Source organism: Schistocerca serialis, chromosome 9 (genome assembly GCF_023864345.2).
Source record: "Schistocerca serialis cubense isolate TAMUIC-IGC-003099 chromosome 9, iqSchSeri2.2, whole genome shotgun sequence".
Lineage (NCBI taxonomy): Eukaryota > Metazoa > Arthropoda > Insecta > Orthoptera > Acrididae > Schistocerca > Schistocerca serialis.
In genome coordinates, this window is record NC_064646.1 from 523,157,369 (window position 1) to 523,182,612 (window position 25,244).

Here is a 25,244-nt window from a genome sequence, read left to right on the forward strand (position 1 = left end):
TTAGTTTCCATTTCACCACTGCATGTTCAATGTATTCCTTGGACGTAAACATTGACGATGGAACACTGAAATTACATGGGAATTAAATACAAAAGGCACAATGCCGCCTTAAGTACAAGAATAGAGACTCTTCTTACAGTCGGTGCTTTGAGCATTCCCTGTGAGACCAGTATTAGTTACCGATACACCACTGCAGGTTCAAAGTATTCCTTGGACCTTCACATTGACTATGAAACACAGAAATCGCATCGGAATTAAATGCAAAAGGCACAAAGCCGCCTTAAGTACAAGAATAGAGACTCTTCTTACAGTCGGTGTTTTGAGCATTTCCTGTGAGACCGGTATTAGTTTCCGATACACCACAGCAGGTTCAATGTATTCCTTGGACCTTCACATTGACGATGAAACACAGAAATCTCATCGGAATTAAATACAAAAGGCACAATGCCGCCTTAAGTACAAGAATAGAGACACTTCTTAAAGTCGGTGCTTTGAGCTTTGCCTCTGAGGGCGGTATTAGTTTCCGATACACCACTGTAGGTTCAAGGTATTCCTTGGACCTTCAAATTGACTATGAAACACAGAAATAGCATCGGAATTAAATACAAAAGACACAAGGAAGACTTAAGTACAAGAATTGAGACTCTTCTTACAGTCGGTGATTTGAGCTTTCCCTGTGGGACCAGTATTAGTTTCCGATACACCACTGCAGGTTCAAAGTATTCCTTGGACCTTCACATTGACTATGAAACACAGAAATCTCATCGGAATTAAATACAAAAGGCACAATGCCGCCTTAAGTACAAGAATAGAGACACTTCTTACAGTCGGTGCTTTGAGCATTCCCTCTGAGAGCAGTATTAGTTTCCGATACACCACTGCAGGTTCAAAGTAATCCTTGGACCTTCACATTGTCTATGAAACACAGAAATCGCATTGGAATTAAATACAAAAGGCACAATGCCGCCTTAAGTACAAGAATAGAGACTCTTCTTACAGTCGGTGCTTTGATCATTCCCTGTGAGACCAGTATTAGTTTTCGATACACCACTGCAGGGTCAATGTATTCTTTGGACCTTCACATTGACGATGAAACACAGAAATCTCATCGGAATTAAATACAAAAGGCACAATGCCGCCTTAAGTGCTAGAAGACTGAGACTTCTTAGAGTCTGTGCCTTGATCCTTTCCTGTGAGACCAGTATTATTTTCCGATACACCACTGCAGGTTCAATGTATTCCTTGGACCTTCACATTGACGATGAAACACAGAAATCGAATCGGAACTAAATACAAAAGGCACAATGCCGCCTAATTTACAAGAATAGAGACCCTTCTTACAGTCGGTGCTTTGAGAATTCCCTGTGAGACCAGTATTAGTTTCCGATACACCACAGCACGTTCAAAGTATTCCTTGGACCTTCACATTGACTATGAAACACAGAAATCGCATCGGAATTAAATACAAAAGGCACAATGCCGCCTTAAGAACAAGAATAGAGACACTTCTTACAGTCGGAGCTTAGAGCATTCCCTCTGAGAGCAGTATTAGTTTCCGATACACCACTGCAGGTTCAAAGTAATCCTTGGACATACACAATGGCGATGAAACACTGAAATTACATCGGAATTAAATACAAAAGACACAATGCCGCCTTATTGCAAGAATAGTGAGACTTCTCTGAGTCCATTATTTGATCCTTTCCTGAGAGACCAGTATTAGTTTCCGATACACCGCTGCATGTTCAATGTATTCCTTGGACCTTCAAATTGACGATGAAACAAAGAAATCGCATCGGACTTAAAATACAAAAGTCACAATGCCGCCTTAATTACAAGAATAGAGATTCTTCTTACAGTCGGTGATTTGAGCATTCCCTGTGAGACCAGAATTAGTTTCCGATACACCACCGCAGGTTCAATGTATTCCTTAGACCTTCACATTGACGATGAAACACAGAAATCGCGACGGAATGAAATACAAAAGGCACAATGCCGCCTTAATTCCAAGAAGAGTGAGACTTCTTAGAGTCTGTGCTTGATCCTTTCCTGTGAGACCAGTATTAGTTTCCGATAAGCCACTGCAGGTTCAATGTATTCCTTGGACCTTCACATTGACGAGGAAACACAGAAATCGCATCGGAAATAAATACAAAAGGCACAATGCCGCCTTAATTACAAGAATAGAGACTCTTCTTGCAGTCGGTGCTTGGAGCATTCCCTGTGAGACCAGTAATAGTTTCCGATACACCACTGCAGGTTCAATGTATTCCTTGGACGTTCACATTCACAATGAAACATAGAAATCGCATCGGAATTAAATACAAAAGGCACAATGCCGCCTTAAGTACAAGAATAGAGGCACTTCTTAAAGTTGGTGATTTGAGCATTGCCTCTGAGGGCAGTATTAGTTTCCGATACACCACTGCAGGGTCAAGGTATTCCTTAGACCTTCAAATTGACTATGAAACACAGAAATAGCATCGGAATTAAATACAAAAGGCACAAGGAAGACTTAAGTACGAGAATAGAGACTCTTCTTACAGTCGGGACTTTGAGCTTTCCCTGTGAGACCAGTATTAGTTTCCGATACACCACTGCAGGTTCAAAGTATTCCTTGGACCTTCACATTGACTATGAAACACTGAAATCGCATCGGATTTAAATACAAAAGGCACAATGCCGCCTTAAGTACAAGAATAGAGACACTTCTTACAGTCGGTGCTTTGAGCATTCCCTCTGAGAGCAGTATTAGTTTTCGATACACCACTGCATTTTCAAAGTATTCCTTGGACCTTCACATTGTCTATGAAACACAGAAATCGCATCGGAATTAAATACAAAAGGCACAATGCCGCCTTTAGTACAAGAATAGAGACTCTTCTTACAGTCGGTGCTTTGGGCATTCCCTGTGAGACCAGTATTAGTTTTCGATACACCACTGCAGGTTCAATGTATTCCTTGGACCTTCACATTGACGATGAAACACAGAAATCGCATCGGAATTAAAAACAAAAGGCACAATGACGCCAGACGTACAAGAAAAGAGAGTCTTCTTACAGTCGGTGCTTTGAAAATTCCCTGTGAGACCAGTGTTAGTTTCCGATACACCACTGTAGGTTCAATGTATTCCTTGGACATACACATTGACGATGAGATACTGAAATTACATCGGAATTAAATACAAAAGGCACAATGCCGCCTGAAGTACAAGTATAGAGACTCTTCTTACAGTCGGTGCTTTGAGCAGTCCCTGTGAGACCAGTATTAGTTTCCGATACACCACTGCAGGTTCAATGTATTCCTTGGACCTTCACATTGTCTATGAAACACAGAAATCGCATCGGAATTAAATACAAAAGGCACAATGCCGCCTTAAGTACAAGAATAGAGACACTTCTTACAGTCGGTGCTTTGAGCATTCCTTCTGAGAGCAGTATTAGTTTCCGATACACCACTGCAGGTTGAAGGTATTCCTTGGACTTTCACATTGACTATGAAACACAGAAATCGCATCGGAATTAAATACAAAAGGCACAATGCCGCCTTAAGTACAAGTATAGAGACTCTTCTTACAGTCGGTGCTTTGAGCATTCCCTGTGAGACCAGTATTAGTTTCCGATACACCACTGCAGGTTCAATGTATTCCTTGGACCTTCACATTGACGAAGAAACACAGAAATCGCATCGGAATTAAATACAAAGGGCAAAATGCCGCCTTAATTGCAGGAATAGAAACTCTTCTTACAGTCGGTGTTTTGAGCATTCCTTTTGAGACCAGTATTAGTTTCAGATACGCTACTGCAGGTTCAATGTATTCCTTGGACCTTCACATTGACGATGAAACACAGAAATCGCATCGGAATTAAATACAAAAGGCACAATGCCGCCTTAATTACAATAATAGAGACTCTTCTTACAGTCGGTGTTTTGAGCATTCCCTGTGAGACCAGTAATAGTTTCCGATACACCACTGCATGTTCAATGTATTCCTTGGACGTTCACATTCACGATGAAACACAGTAATCGCATCGGAATAAAATACAATAGGCACAATGTCGCCTTAAGTACATGAATAGAGACACTTCTTACAGTTGGTGCTTTGAGCATTCCATGTTAGACCAGTATTAGTTTCCATTTCACCACTGCATGTTCAATGTATTCCTTGGACGTAAACATTGACGATGGAACACTGAAATTACATGGGAATTAAATACAAAAGGCACAATGCCGCCTTAAGTACAAGAATAGAGACTCTTATTACAGTCGGTGCTTTGAGCATTCCCTGTGAGACCAGTATTAGTTACTGATACACCACTGCAGGTTCAACGTATTCCTTGGATCTTCACATTGACTATGAAACACAGAAATCGCATCGGAATTAAATGCAAAAGCCACAAAGCCGCCTTAAGTACAAGAATAGAGACTCTTCTTACAGTCGGTGTTTTGAGCATTTCCTGTGAGACCGGTATTAGTTTCCGATACACCACTGCAGGTTCAATGTATTCCTTGGACCTTCACATTGACGATGAAACACAGAAATCTCATCGGAATTAAATACAAAAGGCACAATGCCGCCTTAAGTACAAGAATAGAGACACTTCTTAAAGTCGGTGCTTTGAGCTTTGCCTCTGAGGGCGGTATTAGTTTCCGATACACCACTGCAGGTTCAAGTAATTCCTTGGACCTTCAAATTGACTATGAAACACAGAAATAGCATCGGAATTAAATACAAAAGGCACAAGGAAGACTTAAGTACAAGAATAGAGACTCTTCTTACAGTCGGTGCTTTGAGCTTTCCCTGTGAGACCAGTATTAGTTTCCGATACACCACTGCAGGTTCAAAGTATTCCTAGGACCTTCACATTGACTATGAAACACAGAAATCTCATCGGAATTAAATACAAAAGGCACAATGCCGCCTTAAGTACAAGAATAGAGACACTTCTTACAGTCGGTGCTTTGAGCATTCCCTCTGAGAGCAGTATTAGTTTCCGATACACCACTGCAGGTTCAAAGTAATCCTTGGACCTTCACATTGTCTATGAAACACAGAAATCGCATTGGAATTAAATACAAAAGGCACAATGCCGCCTTAAGTACAAGAATAGAGACCCTTCTTACAGTCGGTGCTTTGATCATTCCCTGTGAGACCAGTATTAGTTTTCGATACACCACTGCAGGGTCAATGTATTCTTTGGACCTTCACATTGACGATGAAACACTGAAATCTCATCGGAATTAAATACAAAAGGCACAATGCCGCCTTAAGTGCTAGAAGACTGAGACTTCTTAGAGTCTGTGCCTTGATCCTTTCCTGAGAGTCCAGTATTATTTTCCGATACACCACTGCAGGTTCAATGTATTCCTTGGACCTTCACATTGACGATAAAACACAGAAATCGAATCGGAACTAAATACAAAGGGCACAATGCCGCCTTATTTACAAGAATAGAGACTCTTCTTACAGTCGGTGCTTTGAGCATTCCCTGTGAGACCAGTAATAGTTTCCGATACACCACTGCAGGTTCAATGTATTCCTTGGACCTTCACATTCACGATGAGACACAGAAATCGCATCGGGATTAAATACAAAAGGCACAATGCCGCCTTAAGTACAAGAATAGAGACACTTCTTTCAGTCGGTGCTTTGAGCATTGCCTCTGAGAGCAGTATTAGTTTCCGATACACCAATGCCGGTTCAAAGTATTCCTTGGACCTTCACATTGACTATGAAACACAGAAATCGCATCGGAATTAAATACAAAAGGCACAAGACCACCTTAAGTACAAGAATAGAGACACTTCTTACAGTCGGTGCATTGAGCATTGCCTCTGAGAGCAGTATTAGTTTCCGATACACCACTGCAGGTTCAAGGCATTCCTTGATCTTTACAATGACTATGAAACACAGAAATCGCATCGGAATTAAATACAAAAGGCACAAGGCCGCCTTAAGTACAAGAATAGAGACATTTCTTACAGTCGGTGCTTTGAGCATTCCCTGTGAGATTAGTATTAGTTTCCGATACACCACTGCGGGTTCAAAGTATTCCTTGGACCTTCACATTGACGAGGAAACACAGATATCGCATCGGAAATAAATACAAAAGGCACAATGCCGCCTTAATTACAAGAATAGAGACGCTTCTTGCAGTCGGTGCTTGGAGCATTCCATGTGAGACCAGTAATAGTTTCCGATACACCGCTGCAGGTTCAATGTATTCCTTGGACGTTCACATTCACAATGAAACATAGAAATCGCATCGGAATTAAATACAAAAGGCACAATGCCGCCTTAAGTACAAGAATAGAGGCACTTCTTAATGTCGGTGCTTTGAGCATTGCCTCTGAGGGCAGTATTAGTTTCCGATACACCACTGCACGTTCAAGGTATTCCTTAGACCTTCAAATTGACTATGAAACACGTAATAGCATCGGAATTAAATACAAAAGGCACAAGGAAGACTTAAGTACAAGAATAGAGACTCTTCTTACAGTCGGGGCTTTGAGCTTTCCCTGTGAGACCAGTATTAGTTTCCGATACACCACTGCAGGTTCAAAGTATTCCTTGGACCTTCACATTGACGATGAAACACAGATATCGCATCGGAATGAAATACAAAAGGCACAATGACGCCAGACGTACAAGAAAAGAGACTCTTCTTACAGTCGGTGCTTTGAAAATTCCCTGTGAGACCAGTATTAGTTTCCGATACACCACTGTAGGTTCAGTGTATTCCTTGGACATACACATTGACGATGAGATACTGAAATTACATCGGAATTAAATACAAAAGGCACAATGCCGCCTTAAGTACAAGTATAGAGACTCTTCTTACAGTCGGTGCTTTGAGCATTCCCTGTGAGACCAGTATTAGTTTCCGATACACCACTGCAGGTTCAATGTATTCCTTGGACCTTCACATTGTCTATGAAACACAGAAATCGCATCGGAATTAAATACAAAAGGCACAATGCCGCCTTAAGTACAAGAATAGAGACACTTCTTACAGTCGGTGCTTTGAGCATTCCTTCTGAGAGCAGTATTAGTTTCCGATACACCACTGCAGGTTGAACGTATTCCTTGGACTTTCACATTGACTATGAAACACAGAAATCGCATCGGAATTAAATACAAAAGGCACAATGCCGCCTTGAGTACAAGTATAGAGACTCTTCTTACAGTCGGTGCTTTGAGCATTCCCTGTGAGACCAGTATTAGTTTCCGATACACCACTGCAGGTTCAATGTATTCCTTGGACCTTCACATTGACGAAGAAACACAGAAATCGCATCGGAATTAAATACAAAAGGCACAATGCCGCCTTAATTGCAAGAATAGAAACTCTTCTTACAGTCGGTGTTTTGAGCATTCCTTTTGAGACCAGTATTAGTTTCAGATACGCTACTGCAGGTTCAATGTATTCCTTGGACCTTCACATTGACGATGAAACATAGAAATCGAATCGGAATTGAATACAAAAGGCACAATGCCGCCTTAAGTACAAGTATAGAGACTCTTCTTACAGTCGGTGCTTTGAGCATTCCCTGTGAGACCAGTATTAGTCCCGATACACCACTGCAGGTTCAAAGAATTCCTTGGACCTTGACATTGACTATGAAACAAGAAATCGCATCGGAATTAAATACAAAAGGCACAATGCCGCCTTAATTACAGGAATAGAGACTCTTCTTACAGTCGGTGCTTTGAGCATTCCCTGTGAGACCACTATTAGTTTCTGATACACCACTGTAGGTTCAAGGTTTTCCTTGGACATACACATTGACGATGAAACACTGAAATTACATCGGAATTAAATACAAAAGGCACAATGCCGCCTTAAGTGCAAGAAGAGTGAGACCTCTTAGAGCCTGTGCCTTGATCCTTTCTTGTGCGACCAGTATTAGTTTCCGATACACCACTGCAGGTTCAATGTATTCCTTGGAAATACACATTGACGAAGAAACACAGATATCGCATCGGAATTAAATACAAGAGGCACAATGCCGACTTCAGTACAAGAATAGAGACTCTTCTTACAGTCGGCGCTTTGAGCGTTCCCTGTGAGACCAGTATTAGTTTCCGATACACCACTGCAGGTTCAATGTATTGCTTGGAGCTTCACATTGACGATAATACACAGAAATCGCATCGGAATTAAATACAAAAGGCACAATGCCGCCTTAAGTCCAGGAGTAGAGACCCTTCTTACAGTCGGTGCTTTGAATATTACCTGTGAGACCAGTATTAATTTCCGATAAACCACTGCAGGTTCAATGTATTCCTTGTCATACACATTGACGATGAAACACTGAAATTACATCGGAATTTAATACAAAAGGCAGAATGCCGCCTTAAGTCCAAGAATAGAGACTCTTCTTACAGTCGGTGCTTTGAGCATTCCCTGTGAGACCAGTATTAGTTTCCGATACACAACTGCAGGTTCAGTAAATTCCTTGGACCTTCATATTGACGATGAAACACAGAAATCGCATCGGAATTAAATACAAAAGGAACAATGCCGCCGTAAGTACAAGAATACAGATTCTTGTTACAGTCGGTGCTTTGAGCATTCCCTGTGAGACCAGTATTTGTTCCCGATACACCACTGCAGGTTCAATGTATTCCTTGGACATTCACATTGACGATGAAACACAGAAATCGCATCGGAATAAAATACAAAAGGCACAATGCCGACTTAAGTACAAGAATAGACACACTTCTTACTGTCGGCACTATGCGCGTTCCCTGTGAAACCAGTATTTGTTTCCGATACACCACTGCAGGTTCAATGTATTCCTTGGACATTCACATTGACGCTGAAACACAGAAATCGCATCGGAATTAAATACAAGAAGCACAATGCCGCCTTAACTACAGGAGTAGAGACCCTTCTTACAGTCGAAGCTTTGAATATTCCCTGTGAGACCAGTATTAATTTCCGATACACCACCGCAGGTTCAATGTATTCCTTCTCATACACATTGACGATGAAACACTGAAATTACATCAGAATTAAATACAAAAGGCACAATGCCGACTTAATTTCTAGAATAGAGTCTCATCTTACATTCGTTGCTTTGAGCATTCCCTGTGAGACCAGTAATAGTTTCCGATTCACCACTGCAGGTTCAATGTATTCCGTGGACCTTCACATTCACGATGAAACACAGAAATCGCATCGGAATTAAATACAAAAGGCACAATGACGCCTTAAGTACACGAATAGAGACACTTCTTACAGTCGGTGCTTTGAGCATTCCCTCTGAAAGCAGTATTAGATTCCGATACACCACTGCAGGTTCAAAGTATTCGTTGGACCTTCACATTGACTATGAAACACAGAAATCGCATCGGAATTAAATATAAAAGGCACAATGCCGGCTTAAGTACAAGAATAGAGACTCTTCTTACAGTTGGTGCTTTAAGCATTCCCTGTGAGACCAGTATTAGTTTCCGATACACCACTGCAGGTTCAATGTATTCTTTTGACCTGCACATTGACGATGAAACACAGAAATCGCATCGGAATTAAATACAAGAAGCACAATGCCGCCTTAAGTGCAAGAATAGAGACTCTCCTTACAGTCGGTGCTTTGAGCATTCCCTGTGAGACCAATATTAGTTTCCGATACACCGCTGCAGGTTCAATGTATTCCTTGGACATACACAATGACGATGAAACACTGAAATTACATCGGAATTAAATACAAAAGGCACAATGCTGCCTTAATGCAAGAAGAGTGAGACTTCTTACAGTCCACCCTTTGATCCTTTCCTGTGAGACCAGTATTAGTTTCCGATACACCACTGCAGGTTCAATGTATTCCTTGGACCTTCACATTGACGATGAAACCCAGAAATCGCATCGGATTTAAATATAAAAGGCACAATGCCGAATTAATTGCAAGAATAGAGACTCTTATAACAGTCGGTGCTTTGAGCAGTATCAGTTTCCGATACAACACTGCAGGTTCAATTTATTCCTTGGACCTTCACATTGACGATGAAACACAGAAATCGCATCGGAATTAAATACAAAAGGCACAATGCCGCCTTAAGTACAAGAATAGAGACACTTCGTACAGTCGGTGCTTTGAGAATTCTCTCTGAGAGCAGTATTAGTTTCCGATACACCACTGCAGGTTCAAGGTATTCCTTGGACCTTCAAATTGACTATGAAACTCAGAAATCGCATCGGAATTAAATACAAAAGGCACAAGGCCGCCTTAAGTACAAGAATAGAGACTCTTCTTACAGTTGGTGCATTGAGCATTCCCTGTAAGACCAGTATTAGTTTCCGATACACCACTGAAGGTTCAAAGTATTCCGTGCACCTTCTCATTGACTATGAAACACAGACATCGCATCGGAATTAAATACAAAGGGCAAAATGCCGCCTTAAGTACAAGAATAGAGACACTTCTTACCGTCGATGCTTTGAGCATTCCCTCTGAGAGCAGTATTAGTTTCCGATACACCACTGCAGGTTCAAAGTATTCCTTGGACCTTCACATTGACTATGAATCACAGAAATCGCATCGGAATTAAATACAAAAGGCACAATGCCGGCGTAAGTACAAGAATAGATACTCTTCTTACAGTTAGTGCTTTGAGCATTCCCTGTGAGACCAGTATTACTTTCCAATACACCACTGCCGGTTCAATGTATTCCTTGGACTTTCACATTGACGATGAAACACAGAAATCGCATCGGAATTAAATACAAAAGGCACAATGCAGGCTTAAGTACAAGAATAGAGACCCGTCTTACAGTTGGTGCCTTGAGCATTCCCTGTGAGACCAGTATTAGTCTCCGATACAACACTGCAGGTTCAATGTATTCCTTGGACCTTCACATTGACGATGAAACACAGAAATCGCATCGGAATTAAATACAAAAGGCACAATGCCGCCTTAAGTACAAGAAAAGAGACACTTCTTACCATCGATGCATTGAGCATTCCCTCTGAGAGCAGTATTAGTTTCCGATACACCACTGCAGGTTCAAAGTATTCCTTGGAGCTTTACATTGACTATGAAACACAGAAATCGCATCGTAATTAAATACAAAAGGCACAATGCCGGCTTAAGTACAAGAATAGAGACTCTTCTTACAGTTAGTGCCTTGAACATTCCCTGTGAGACCAGTATTACTTTCCGATACACCACTGCAGATTCAATGTATCCCTTGGACTTTCACATTGACGATGAAACACAGAAATCGCATCGGAATTAAATACAAGAAGCACAATGACGCGTAATGTACAAGATCAGAGACTCTTCTACAGTCTGTGCCTCGAACACTCCCTGTGAGACCAGTATTAGTTTGCGATACACCACTGCAGGTTCAATGTACTCCTTGGGCATACACATTGACGATGAAACACTAAAATTACATCGAAATTAAATACAAAAGGCACAATGCCGCCTTAAGTGCAAGAAGAGTGAGACATCTTAGAGTCTGTGCTTTGATCCTTTCCTGTGAGACCAGTATTAGTTTCCGATACACCACTGCAGGTTCAATGTATTCCTTGGACCTTCACATTGACGATGAAACACAGAAATCGCATCGGAATTAAATACAAGAAGCACAATGCCGCGTAAAGTACAAGATCAGAGACTCTTCTACAGTCTGTGCCTTGAACACTCCCTGTGAGGCCAGTATTAGTTTCCGATACACCACTGCAGGTTCAATGTATTCCTTGGACATACACATTGACGATGAAACACTCAAATTACATCGGAATTAAATACAAAAGGCACAATGCCGCCTTAGGTGCCAGAAGAGTGAGACTTCTTAGTGTCTGTGCTTTGATCGTATCCTGTGAGACCAGTATAAGTTTCCGATACACCACTACAGGTTCAATGTATTTCTTGGACCATCACATCGACGATGAAACACAGAAATCGCATCGGAATTAAATACAAGAAGCACAATGCCGCGTAAAGTACATGATCAGAGACTCTTCTACAGTCTGTGGCTTGAACACTCCCTGTGTGACCAGTATTAGTTTCCGATGCACCACTACAGGCTCAATGTATTCCTTGGACCTAAACATTGATGATGAAACACTAAAATTACATCGGAATTAAATACAAAAGGCACAATGCCGTCTTTAGTGCAAGATGAGTGAGACTTCTTAGAATCTGTGCTTTGATCCTTTAATGTGAGACCTGTACTAGTTTCCGATACACGACTGCAGGTTCAAAGAATACCTTTAACCTTCACATTGACTATGAAACACAGAAATCGCATCGGAATTAAATACAAAGGGCACAATGCCGGCTTCAGTACAAGATTATAGACTCTTCTTACTGTTGGTGCCTTGAGCATTCCCTGTGAGACCAATATTAGTTTCCGATATACCACTGCAGGTTCAATGTATTCCTTTGACCTTCACATTGACGATGAAACACAGAAATCGCATCGGAATTAAATACAAGAGGCACAATGCCGACTTAAGTACAAGAATAGAGACCCTTCTTACAGCCGGTGCTTTGAGCTTTCCCTGTGAGACCAGTATTAGTTTCCAGTACACCACTGGAGGTTTAAAGTATTCTTTGGACCTTCACATTGACTATGAAACACAGAAATCGCATCGGAATTAAATGCAAAAGCACGAAGCCGCCTTAAGTACAAGAATAGAGACTCTTCTTACAGTCGGTGATTTGGGCATATCCTGCGAGACCAGTATTAGTTTCCGATACACCACTGCAGGTTCAATGTATTCCTTGGACCTTCACATTGACAATGAAACACAGAAATCGCATCGGAATTAAATACAAATGGCACAATGCCGCCTTAAGTACAAGAATAGAGACACTTCTTACAGTCGGAGCTTTGAGCATTCCCTCTGAGAGCAGTATTAGTTTCCGATACACCACTGCAGGTTCAATGTATTCCTTGGACCTTCACATTGACGATGAAACACAGAAATCGCATCGGAACTAAATACAAAAGGCACAATGCCGCCTTAAGTGCTAGAGGAGTGAGACTTCTTAGTGTCTGTGCCTTGATCCTTTCCTGTGAGACCAGTATTAGTTTCCGATACACCACTGCAGGTTTAATCTATTCCTTGTACCTTCACATTGACGATGAAACACAGAAATCGCATCGGAACTAAATACAAAAGGCACAATGCCGCCTTAATTTCAAGAATAGAGACTCTTCTTACAGTCGGTGCTTGAGCATTCCCTGTGAGACCAGTAATAGCTTCCGATACACCACTGCAGGTTCAAAGTATTCCTTGTAACTTCACTTTGACTATGAAACACAGAAATTGCATCGGAATTAAATGCAAAAGGCAGAATGCCGCCTTAAGTACAAGAATAGAGACACTTCTTACAGTCGGAGCTTTGAGCATTCCCTCTGAGAGCAGTATTAGTTTCCGATACACCACTGCAGTTTCAATGTATTCCTTGGACCTTCACATTGACGATGAAACACAGAAATCGCATCGGAATTAAATACAAAATGCAGAATGCCGCCATAAGTACAAGAATAGAGAATCTTCTTACAGTCGGTGCTTTGAGCATTCCCTGTGAGACCAGTATTAGTTTCCGATACACCACTGCAGTTTCAATGTATTCCTTGGACGTACACATTGACGATGAAACACTGAAATTACATCGGAATTAAATACAAAAGGCACAATGCCGCCTTAAGTGCAAGAAGAGTGAGACTTCTTAGAGTCTGTGCCTTGATCCATTCCTGTGCGACCAGTATTAGTTTCCGATACACCACTGCAGGTTCAATGTATTCCTTGGCCCTTCACATTGACGATGAAACACAGAAATCGCATCGCAATTAAATACAAAAGGCACAATGCCGACTTAAGTACATGAATAGAGACTCTTCTTACAGTCGGTGCTTTGAGCGTTTCCTGTGAGACCAGTTCTAGTTTCCGATTCACCACTGCAGGTTCAATGTATTGCTTGGAGCTTCACATCGACGTTGAAACACAGAAATCGCATCGGAAATAAATACAAAAGGCACAATGCCGCCTTAAGTACAAGATAAGAGACACTTCTTACAGTCGGTGCTTTGAGCATTCCCTCTGAGAGCAGTATTAGTTTCCGATACACCACTTCAGGTTCAAGGTATTCCTTGGACCTTCACATTGACTACGAAACACAGAAATCGCATCGGAGTTAAATACAAAAGGCACAAGGCCGCCTTAAGTAGTATAATAGAGACTCTTCTTACAGTTGGTGCTTTGAGCATTCCCTGTGAGTCCAGTATTAGTTTCCGATACACCACTGCCGGTTCAAAGTATTCCTTGGACCTTCACATTGTCTATGAAACACAGAAATCGACGCGGAATTAAATGCAAAAGGCACAATGCAGCCATAAGTACAAGAATAGAGACACTTCTTACAGTCGGTGCTTTGAGCACTCCCTCTGAGAGCAGTATTAGTTTCCGATACACCACTGCAGGTTCAAAGTACCTTGGACCTTCACATTGACTATGAAACACAGATATCGCATCGGAATTAAATACAAAAGGCACAAGGCCGCCTTAATTACAAGAATAGATACTCTTCTTACATTCGGTGCTTTGAGCACTCCCTGTGAGACCAGTATTAGTTTCCGATACACCACTGCAGGTTCAAAGTATTCCTTGGACCTTCACAGTGACTATGAAAGACAGAAATCGCATCGGAATTAAGTACAAAGGGCACAATGCTGCCTTAAGTACAAGAATAGAGACACTTCTTACAGTCTTTGCTTTCAGCATTGCCTCTGAGAGCAGTATTAGTTTCCGATACACCACTGCAGGTCAAAGTATTCCTTGGACCTTCACATTGACTATGAAACACAGAAATCGCATCGGAATTAAATACAAAAGGCACAATGCCGGCTTAAGTACAAGAATAGTGACTCTTCTTACAGTTAGTGCTTTGAGCATTCCCTGTGAGACCAGTATTACTTTCCGATACACCACTGCAGGTTCAGTGTATTCCTTGGACTTTCACATTGACGATGAAGCACAGAAATCGCATCGGAATTAAATACAAGAAGCAAAATGCCGCGTAAAGTACAAGATCAGAGACTCTTCTACAGTCTGTGCCTTGAACACTCCCTGTGAGACCAGTATTAGTTTCCAATACACCACTGCAGGTTCAATGTATTCCTTGGACATACACATTGACGATGAAACACTGAAATTACATCGAAAATAAATACAAAAGGCACAATACCGCCTTAAGTGCAAGAAGAGTGAGACTTCTTAGAGTCTGTGCTTTGATCCTTTCCTGTGAGACAAGTACTAGTTTCCGATTCACCACAGTAGGTTCAATGTATTCCTTGGACATACACATTGACGATGAAACACTGATATTACTTCGGAATTAAATAAAAAAGGCACAATGACGCCTTCAGTGCAAGAAGAGTGAGACTTCTTAGAGTCTGTGCTTTGATCCTTTCATGTGAGACCGGTATTAGATTGCGATACACCACTGCAGGTTCAATGTATTCCTTGGACCTTCACATTGACGATGAAACACAGAAATCGCATCGGAATTAAATACAAGAACCACAATGCCGCGTAAAGTACAAGATCAGAGACTCTTCTACAGTCTGTGCCTTGAACACTCCCTGTGAGACCAGTATTAGTTTCCGATACACCACTGCAGGTTCAATGTATTGCTTGGACCTTCACATTGACGATGAAACACAGAAATCGCATCGGAATTAAATACAAAATGCACAATGCCGCCTTAAGTACAAGAATAGAGACTCTTCTCACAGCCGGTGCTTTGAGCTTTCCCTGTGAGACCAGTATTAGTTTCCGATACACCGCTGCAGGTTCAATGTATTCCTTGGACATACACAAGGACGATGAAACACTGAAATTACATCGGAATTAAATACAAAAGACACAATGCCGCCATAATGCAAGAAGAGTGAGACTTCTTAGAGTCCATTCTTTGATCTTTTCCTGTAAGACCAGTATTAGTTTCTGATACACCACTGCAGGTTCAATGTATTCCATGGACCTTCACATTGATGATGAATCCTAGAATTCGCATCGGATTTAAATATAAAAGGCACAATGCCGCCTTAATTACAAGAATAGAGACTCTTCTAACAGTCGGTGCTTTGAGCATTCCCTGTGAGACCAGTATTAGTCTCCGATACAACATTGCAGGTTCAATGTATTCCTTGGACCTTCACATTGACGATGAAACACAGAAATGGCATCGTAATTAAATACAAAAGGCAAAATGCCGCCTTAAGTACAAGAATAGAGACACTTCTTACAGTCGGTGCTTTGAGCATTCACTCTGAGAGCAGTATTAGTTTCCGATACACATCTGCAGATACAAGGTATTCCTTGTACCTTCACATTGACTATGAAACACAGAAATCGCATCGGAATTAAATACAAAAGGCACAAGACCGCCTTAAGTACAAGAATAGAGACTCTTCTTACAGTTGTTGCTTTGAGCATTCCCTGTGAGACCAGTATTAGTTTCCGGTACGCCACTGCAGGTTCAAAGTATTCCGTGCACCTTCACATTGACTATGAATCACAGAAATCGCATCGGAATTAAATACAAAGGGCACAATGCCGCTCTAAGTACAAGAATAGAGACACTTCTTACCGTCGATGCTTTGAGCATTCCCTCTGAGAGCAGTATTAGTTTCCGATACAGCACTGCAGGTTCAAAGTATTCCTTGGAACTTCACATTGACTATGAAACACAGAAATCGCATCGGAATTAAATACAAAAGGCACAATGCCGGCTTAAGTACAAGAATAGAGACTCTTCTTACAGTTAGTGCTTTGAGCATTCCCTGTGAGACTAGTATTACTCTCCGATACACCACTGCAGGTTCAAAGTATTCCTTGGACTTTCACATTGACGATGAAACACAGAAATCGCATCGGAATTAAATACAAGAAGCACAATGCCGCGTAAAGTACAAGATCAGAAACTCTTCTACAGTCTGTGCCTTGAACACTCCCCGTGAGACCAGTATTAGTTTCCGATACACCACTACAGGTTCAATGAATTTCTTGGACCTTCACATTGACGATGAAACACAGAAATCGCAACGGAATGAAATACAAGAAGCACAATGCCGCGTAAAGTACATGATCAGAGACCCTTCTACAGTCTGTGCCTTGAACACTCCCTGTGTGACCAGTATTAGTTTCCGATGGACCACTACAGGCTCAATGTATTCCTTGGACATACACATTGACGATGAAACACTGAAATTACATCGGAATTAAATACAAAAGGCACAATGCCGCCTTTAGTGCAAGATGAGTGAGACTTCTTAGAATCTGTGCTTTGATACTTTAATGTGAGACCAGTATTAGTTTCCGATACAGGACTGCAGGTTCAAAGAATTCCTTTAACCTTCACATTGACTATGAAACACAGAAATCGCATCGGAATTAAATACAAAGGGCACAATGCCGTGTTAAGTACAAGAATACAGACTCTTCTTACAGTTAGTGCTTTGAGCATTCCCTGTGAGGCCAGTATTAATTTCCGATACACCACTGCAGTTTCAATGTATTCCTTGGACATACACATTGACGATGAAACACTGAAATTACATCGGAATTAAATACAAAAGGCACAATGCCGCCTTAAGTGCAAGAAGAGTGAGACTTCTTAGAGTCTGTGCTTTGATCGTTTCCGGTGAGACCAGTATTAGTTTCCGATACACCACTGCAGGTTCAATGTATTGCTTGGACCTTCACATTGACGATGAAACACAGAAATCGCATCGGAATTAAATACAAAAGGCAGAAAGCCGCCTTAAGTACAACAATAGAGATTCTTCTTACAGTCGGTGCTATGAGCATTCCCTGTGAGACCAGTATTAGTTTCCGATACACCACTGCAGGTTCAATGTATTCCTTGGACCTTCACATTGACTATCAAACACAGAAATCGCATCGTAATTAAATACAAAATGCACAATGCCGCCTTAAGTACAAGAATAGAGACTCTTCTCACAGCCGGTGCTTTGAGCTTTCCCTGTGAGACCAGTATTAGTTTCCGATACACCGCTGCAGGTTCAATGTATTCCTTGGACATACACAAGGACGATGAAACACTGAAATTACATCGGAATTAAATACAAAAGACACAATGCCGCCATAATGCAAGAAGAGTGAGACTTCTTAGAGTCCATTCTTTGATCTTTTCCTGTAAGACCAGTATTAGTTTCTGATACACCACTGCAGGTTCAATGTATTCCATGGACCTTCACATTGATGATGAATCCTAGAATTCGCATCGGATTTAAATATAAAAGGCACAATGCCGCCTTAATTACAAGAATAGAGACTCTTCTAACAGTCGGTGCTTTGAGCATTCCCTGTGAGACCAGTATTAGTCTCCGATACAACATTGCAGGTTCAATGTATTCCTTGGACCTTCACATTGACGATGAAACACAGAAATGGCATCGTAATTAAATACAAAAGGCAAAATGCCGCCTTAAGTACAAGAATAGAGACACTTCTTACAGTCGGTGCTTTGAGCATTCACTCTGAGAGCAGTATTAGTTTCCGATACACATCTGCAGATACAAGGTATTCCTTGTACCTTCACATTGACTATGAATCACAGAAATCGCATCGGAATTAAATACAAAAGGCACAAGACCGCCTTAAGTACAAGAATAGAGACTCTTCTTACAGTTGTTGCTTTGAGCATTCCCTGTGAGACCAGTATTAGTTTCCGGTACGCCACTGCAGGTTCAAAGTATTCCGTGCACCTTCACATTGACTATGAATCACAGAAATCGCATCGGAATTAAATACAAAGGGCACAATGCCGCTCTAAGTACAAGAATAGAGACACTTCTTACCGTCGATGCTTTGAGCATTCCCTCTGAGAGCAGTATTAGTTTCCGATACAGCACTGCAGGTTCAAAGTATTCCTTGGAACTTCACATTGACTATGAAACACAGAAATCGCATCGGAATTAAATACAAAAGGCACAATGCCGGCTTAAGTACAAGAATAGAGACTCTTCTTACAGTTAGTGCTTTGAGCATTCCCTGTGAGACTAGTATTACTCTCCGATACACCACTGCAGGTTCAAAGTATTCCTTGGACTTTCACATTGACGATGAAACACAGAAATCGCATCGGAATTAAATACAAAAGGCACAATGCCGGCTTAAGTACAAGAATAGAGACTCTTCTTACAGTTAGTGCTTTGAGCATTCCCTGTGAGACTAGTATTACTCTCCGATACACCACTGCAGGTTCAAAGTATTCCTTGGACTTTCACATTGACGATGAAACACAGAAATCGCATCGGAATTAAATACAAGAAGCACAATGCCGCGTAAAGTACAAGATCAGAAACTCTTCTACAGTCTGTGCCTTGAACACTCCCCGTGAGACCAGTATTAGTTTCCGATACACCACTACAGGTTCAATGAATTTCTTGGACCTTCACATTGACGATGAAACACAGAAATCGCAACGGAATGAAATACAAGAAGCACAATGCCGCGTAAAGTACATGATCAGAGACCCTTCTACAGTCTGTGCCTTGAACACTCCCTGTGTGACCAGTATTAGTTTCCGATGGACCACTACAGGCTCAATGTATTCCTTGGACATACACATTGACGATGAAACACTGAAATTACATCGGAATTAAATACAAAAGGCACAATGCCGCCTTTAGTGCAAGATGAGTGAGACTTCTTAGAATCTGTGCTTTGATCCTTTAATGTGAGACCAGTATTAGTTTCCGATACAGGACTGCAGGTTCAAAGAATTCCTTTAACCTTCACATTGACTATGAAACACAGAAATCGCATCGGAATTAAATACAAAGGGCACAATGCCGTGTTAAGTACAAGAATACAGACTCTTCTTACAGTTAGTGCTTTGAGCATTCCCTGTGAGGCCAGTATTAATTTCCGATACACCACTGCAGTTTCAATGTATTCCTTGGACATACACATTGACGATGAAACACTGAAATTACATCGGAATTAAATACAAAAGGCACAATGCCGCCTTAAGTGCAAGAAGAGTGAGACTTCTTAGAGTCTGTGCCTTGATCCATTCCTGTGCGACCAGTATTAGTTTCCGATACACCACTGCTGGTTCAATGTATTCCTTGCACCTTCACATTGACGATGAAACACAGAAATCGCATCGAAATTAAATACAAAAGGCAGAATGCCGCCTTAAGTACAAGAATAGAGACTCTTCTTACAGTCGGTGCTTTGAGCATTCCCTGTGAGACCAGTATTAGTTTCCGATACACCACTGCAGTTTCAATGTATTCCTTGGACATACACATTGAGGATGAGACACTGAAATTACATCGGAATTAAATACAAAAGGCACAATGCCGCCTTAAGTGCAAGAAGAGTGAGACTTCTTAGGGTCTGTGCCTTGATCCATTCCTGTGCGACCAGTATTAGCTTCCGATACACCATTGCAGGTTCAATGTATTGCTTGGAGCTTCACATCGACGATGAAACACAGAAATCGCATCGGAATTAAATACAAAAGGCACAATGCCGCCTTAAGTCCAGGAGTAGAGACCCTTCTTACTGTTGGTGCTTTGAATATTCCCTGTAAGACCAGTATTAATTTCCGATAAACCACTGCAGCTTCAATGTATTTCTTGTCATACACATTGACGATGAAACACTTAAATTACATCGGAATTAAATACAAAAGGCACAATGCCACCTTAAGTGCAAGAGTAGAAACTCTTCTTACAGTCGTTGCTTTGAGCATTCCCTGTGAGACCAGTATTAGTTTCCGATACACAACTGCAGGTTCAGTGTATTCCTTGGACCTTCATATTTGCAATGAAACACAGAAATCGCATCGGAATTAAATACAAAAACACAATGCCGCCTTAAGTACAAGAGTAGAGATTCTTGTTACAGTCGGTGCATGTGAGACCAGTATTTGTTTCCGATACACCACTGCAGTTTCAATGTATTCCTTGGACCTTCACATTGAAGATGAAACACAGAAATCGCATCGGAATTAAATACAAAAGGCACAATGCCACCTTAATTACAAGAATAGAGACTCTTCTTACAGTCGGTGCTTTGAGCATTCCCTGTGAGACCAGTATTAGTTTCCGATACACCACTGCAGGTTCAAAGTATTCCTTGGACCTTCACATTGTCTATGAAACACAGAAATCGACGCGGAATTAAATGCAAAAGGCACAATGCCGCCTTAAGTACAAGAATAGAGACACTTCTTACAGTCGGTGCTTTGAGCATTCCCTCTGAGAGCAGTATTAGTTTCCGATACACCACTGCGGGTTCAAAGTATTCGTTGGTCCTTCACATTGACTATGAAACACAGAAATCGCATCGGAATTAAATATAAAAGGCACAAGGCCGCCTTCATTACAAGAATAGAGACTCTTCTTACATTCGGTGCTTTGAACATTGCCAGTGAGACCAGTATTAGTTTCCGATACACCACTGCAGGTTCGAAGTATTCCTTGGACCATCACAGTGACTATGAAACACAGAAATCGCATCGGAATTAAATACAAAGGGCACAATGCCGCCTTAAGTACAAGAATAGAGACACTTCTTACTGTCGGTGCTTTGAGCATTCCCTCTGAGAGGAGTATTAGTTTCCGATACACCACTGCAGGTTCAAAGTATTCCTTGGACCTTCACATTGACTATGAAACATAGAAATCGCAACGGATTTAAATACAAAAGTCACAATGCCGGCTTAAGTACAAGAATAGAGACTCTTCTTACAGTTCGTGCTTTAAACATTCCCTGTGAGACCAGTATTAGTTTCCGATACACCGCTGCAGGTTCAATGTATTCCTTTGACTTTCACATTGACGATGAAACACAGAAATCGCATCGGAATTAAATACAAACGTCACAATGCCGCCTTAAGTACAAGAATAGAGACTCTTCTTACAGTCGGTGCTTTGAGCAATCCCTGTGAGACCAGTATTAGTTTCCGATACACCGCTGCAGGTTCAATATATTCCTTGGACATACACAATGACGATGAAACACTGAAATTACATCGGAATTAAATACAAAAGACACAATGCCGCCTTAATGCAAGAAGAGTGAGACTTCTTACAGTCCATACTTTGATCCTTTCCTGTGAGACCAGTATTAGTTTCCGATACACCACTGCAGATTCAATGTATTCCTTGGACCTTCACATTGACGATGAAACCCAGAAATCGCATCGGAATTTAATATAAAAGGCACAATGCCGCCTTAAGTACAAGAAAAGAGACAATTCTTACAGTCGGTGCTTTGAGCATTCCCTCTGAGAGCAGTATTAGTTTCCGATAAACCACTTCAGGTTCAAGGTATTCCTTGGACCTTCACATTGACTATGAAACACAGAAATCGCATCGGAATTAAATTCAAAAGGCACAATGCCGGCTTAAGTACAAGAATAGAGACTCTTCTTACAGTTAGTGCTTTGAGCATTCCCTGTGAGACCAGTATTACTTTCCGATACACCACTGCATGTTCAATGTATTCCTTGGACTTTCACATTGACGATGAAGCACAGAAATCGCATCGGAATTAAATACAAGAATCACAATGCCGCGTAAAGTACAAGATCAGAGGCTCTTCTACAGTCTGTGCCTTGAACACTCCCTGTGAGACCAGTATTAGTTTCCGATACACCACTGCAGGTTCAATGTATTCCTTGGACATACACATTGACGATGAAACACTGAAATTACATCGAAATTAAATACAAAAGGCACAATGCCGCCTTAAGTGCAAGAAGAGTGAGACTTCTTAGAATCTGTGCTTTGATCCATTCATGTGAGACCAGTATTAGTTTCCGATTCACCACTGTAGGTTCAATGTATTCCTTGGACGTACACATTGACGATGAAACACTGATGTTTGTTGTGTTGTTGTGGTTTTCAGTCCAGAGACTGGTTTGATGCAGCTCTCCATGCTACTCTATCCTGTGCAAGCTGCTTCATCTCCCAGTACCTACTGCAACCTACATCCTTCTGAATCTGCTTAGTGTATTCATCTCTTGGTCGCCCTCTACGATTTTTACCCTCCACGCTGTCCTCCAATACTAAATTGGTGATCCCTTGATGCCTCAGGACATGTCCTACCAACCGATCCCTTCTTCTGGTCAAGTTGTGCCACAAACTTCTCTTCTCCCCAATCCTATTCAATACTTCCTCATTAGTTATGTGATCTACCCATCTAATCTTCAGCATTCTTCTGTAGCACCACATTTCGAAAGCTTCTATTCTCCTCTTGTCCAAACTATTTATCGTCCATGTTTCACTTCCATACATGGCTACACTCCATACGAATACTTTCAGAAATGACTTCCTGACACTTAAATCTATACTGGATGTTAACAAATTTCTCTTCTTCAGAAACGCTTTCCTTGCCATTGCCAGCCTACATTTTATATCCTCTCTACTTCGACCATCATCAGTTATTTTGCTCCCCAAATAGCAAAACTCCTTTACTACTTTAAGTGCCTCATTTCCTAATCTAATTCCCTCAGCATCACCCGACTTAATTAGACTACATTCCATTATCCTTGTTTTGCTTTTGTTGATGTTCATCTTATATCCTCCTTTCAAGACACTGTCCATTCCATTCCACTGCTCTTCCAAGTCCTTTGCTGTCTCTGACAGAATTACAATGTCATCGGCAAACCTCAAAGTTTTTATTTCTTCTCCATGAATTTTAATACCTACTCCGAATTTTTCTTTTGTTTCCTTTACTGCTTGCTCAATATACAGATTGAACAACATTGGGGAGAGGCTACAACCCTGTCTTACTCCCTTCCCAACCACTGCTTCCCTTTCATGTCCCTCGACTCTTATAACTGCCATCTGGTTTCTGTACAAATTGTAAATAGCCTTTCGCTCCCTGTATTTTACCCCTGCCACCTTCAGAATTTGAAAGAGAGTATTCCAGTCAACATTGTCAAAAGCTTTCTCTAAGTCTACAAATGCTAGAAACGTAAGTTTGCCTTTCCTTAATCTTTCTTCTAAGATAAGTCGTAAGGTCAGTATTGCCTCACGTGTTCCAGTGTTTCTACGGAATCCAAACTGATCTTCCCCGAGGTTGGCTTCTACTAGTTTTTCCATTCGTCTGTAAAGAATTCGTGTTAGTATTTTGCAGCTGTGACTTATTAAGCTGATAGTTCGGTAATTTTCACATCTGTCAACACCTGCTTTCTTTGGGATTGCAATTATTATATTCTTCTTGAAGTCTGAGGGTATTTTGCCTGTTTGATACATCTTGCTCACCAGATGGTGGAGTTTTGTCAGGACTGGCTCTCCCACGGCCGTCAGTAGTTCCAATGGAATATTGTCTACTCCGGGGGCCTTGTTTCGACTCAGGTCTTTCAGTGCTCTGTCAAACTCTTCACGCAGTAACATATCTTCCATTTCATCTTCATCTACATCCTCTTCCATTTCCATAATATTGTCTTCAAGTACATCGCCCTTGTATAGACCCTCTATATACTCCTTCCACCTTTCTGCTTTCCCTTCTTTGCTTAGAACTGGGTTTCCATCTGAGGTCTTGATATTCATACAAGTCGTTCTCTTATCTCCAAAGGTGTCTTTAATTTTCCTGTAGGCGGTATCTATCTTACCCCTAGTGAGATAGGCCTCTACATCCTTACATTTGTCCTCTAGCCATCCCTGCTTAGCCATTTTGCACTTCCTGTCGAACTCATTTTTGAGACGTTTGTATTCCTATTTGCCTGTTTCACTTACTGCATTTTTATATTTTCTCCTTTCATCAATTAAATTCAATATTTCTTCTGTTACCCAAGGATTTCTACTAGCCCTCGTCTTTTTACCTACTTGATCCTCTGCTGCCTTCACTACTTCATCCCTCAAAGCTACCCATTCTTCTTCTACTGTATTTATTTCCCCCATTCCTGTCAATTGCTCCCTTATGCTCTCTCTGAATCTCTGTACAACCTCTGGTTCTTTTAGTTTATCCAGGTCCCATCTCCTTAAATTCCCACCTTTTTGCAGTTTCTTCAGTTTTAATCTACAGGTCACAACCAATAGAATGTGGTCAGAATCCACATCTGCCCCTGGAAATGTCTTACAATTTAAAACCTGGTTCCTAAATCTCTGTCTTACCATTATATAATCTATTTGATACCTTTTAGTATCTCCAGGGTTCTTCCATGTATACAACCTTCTTTCATGATTCTTAAACCAAGTGTTAGTTATGATTATGTTGTGCTCTGTGCA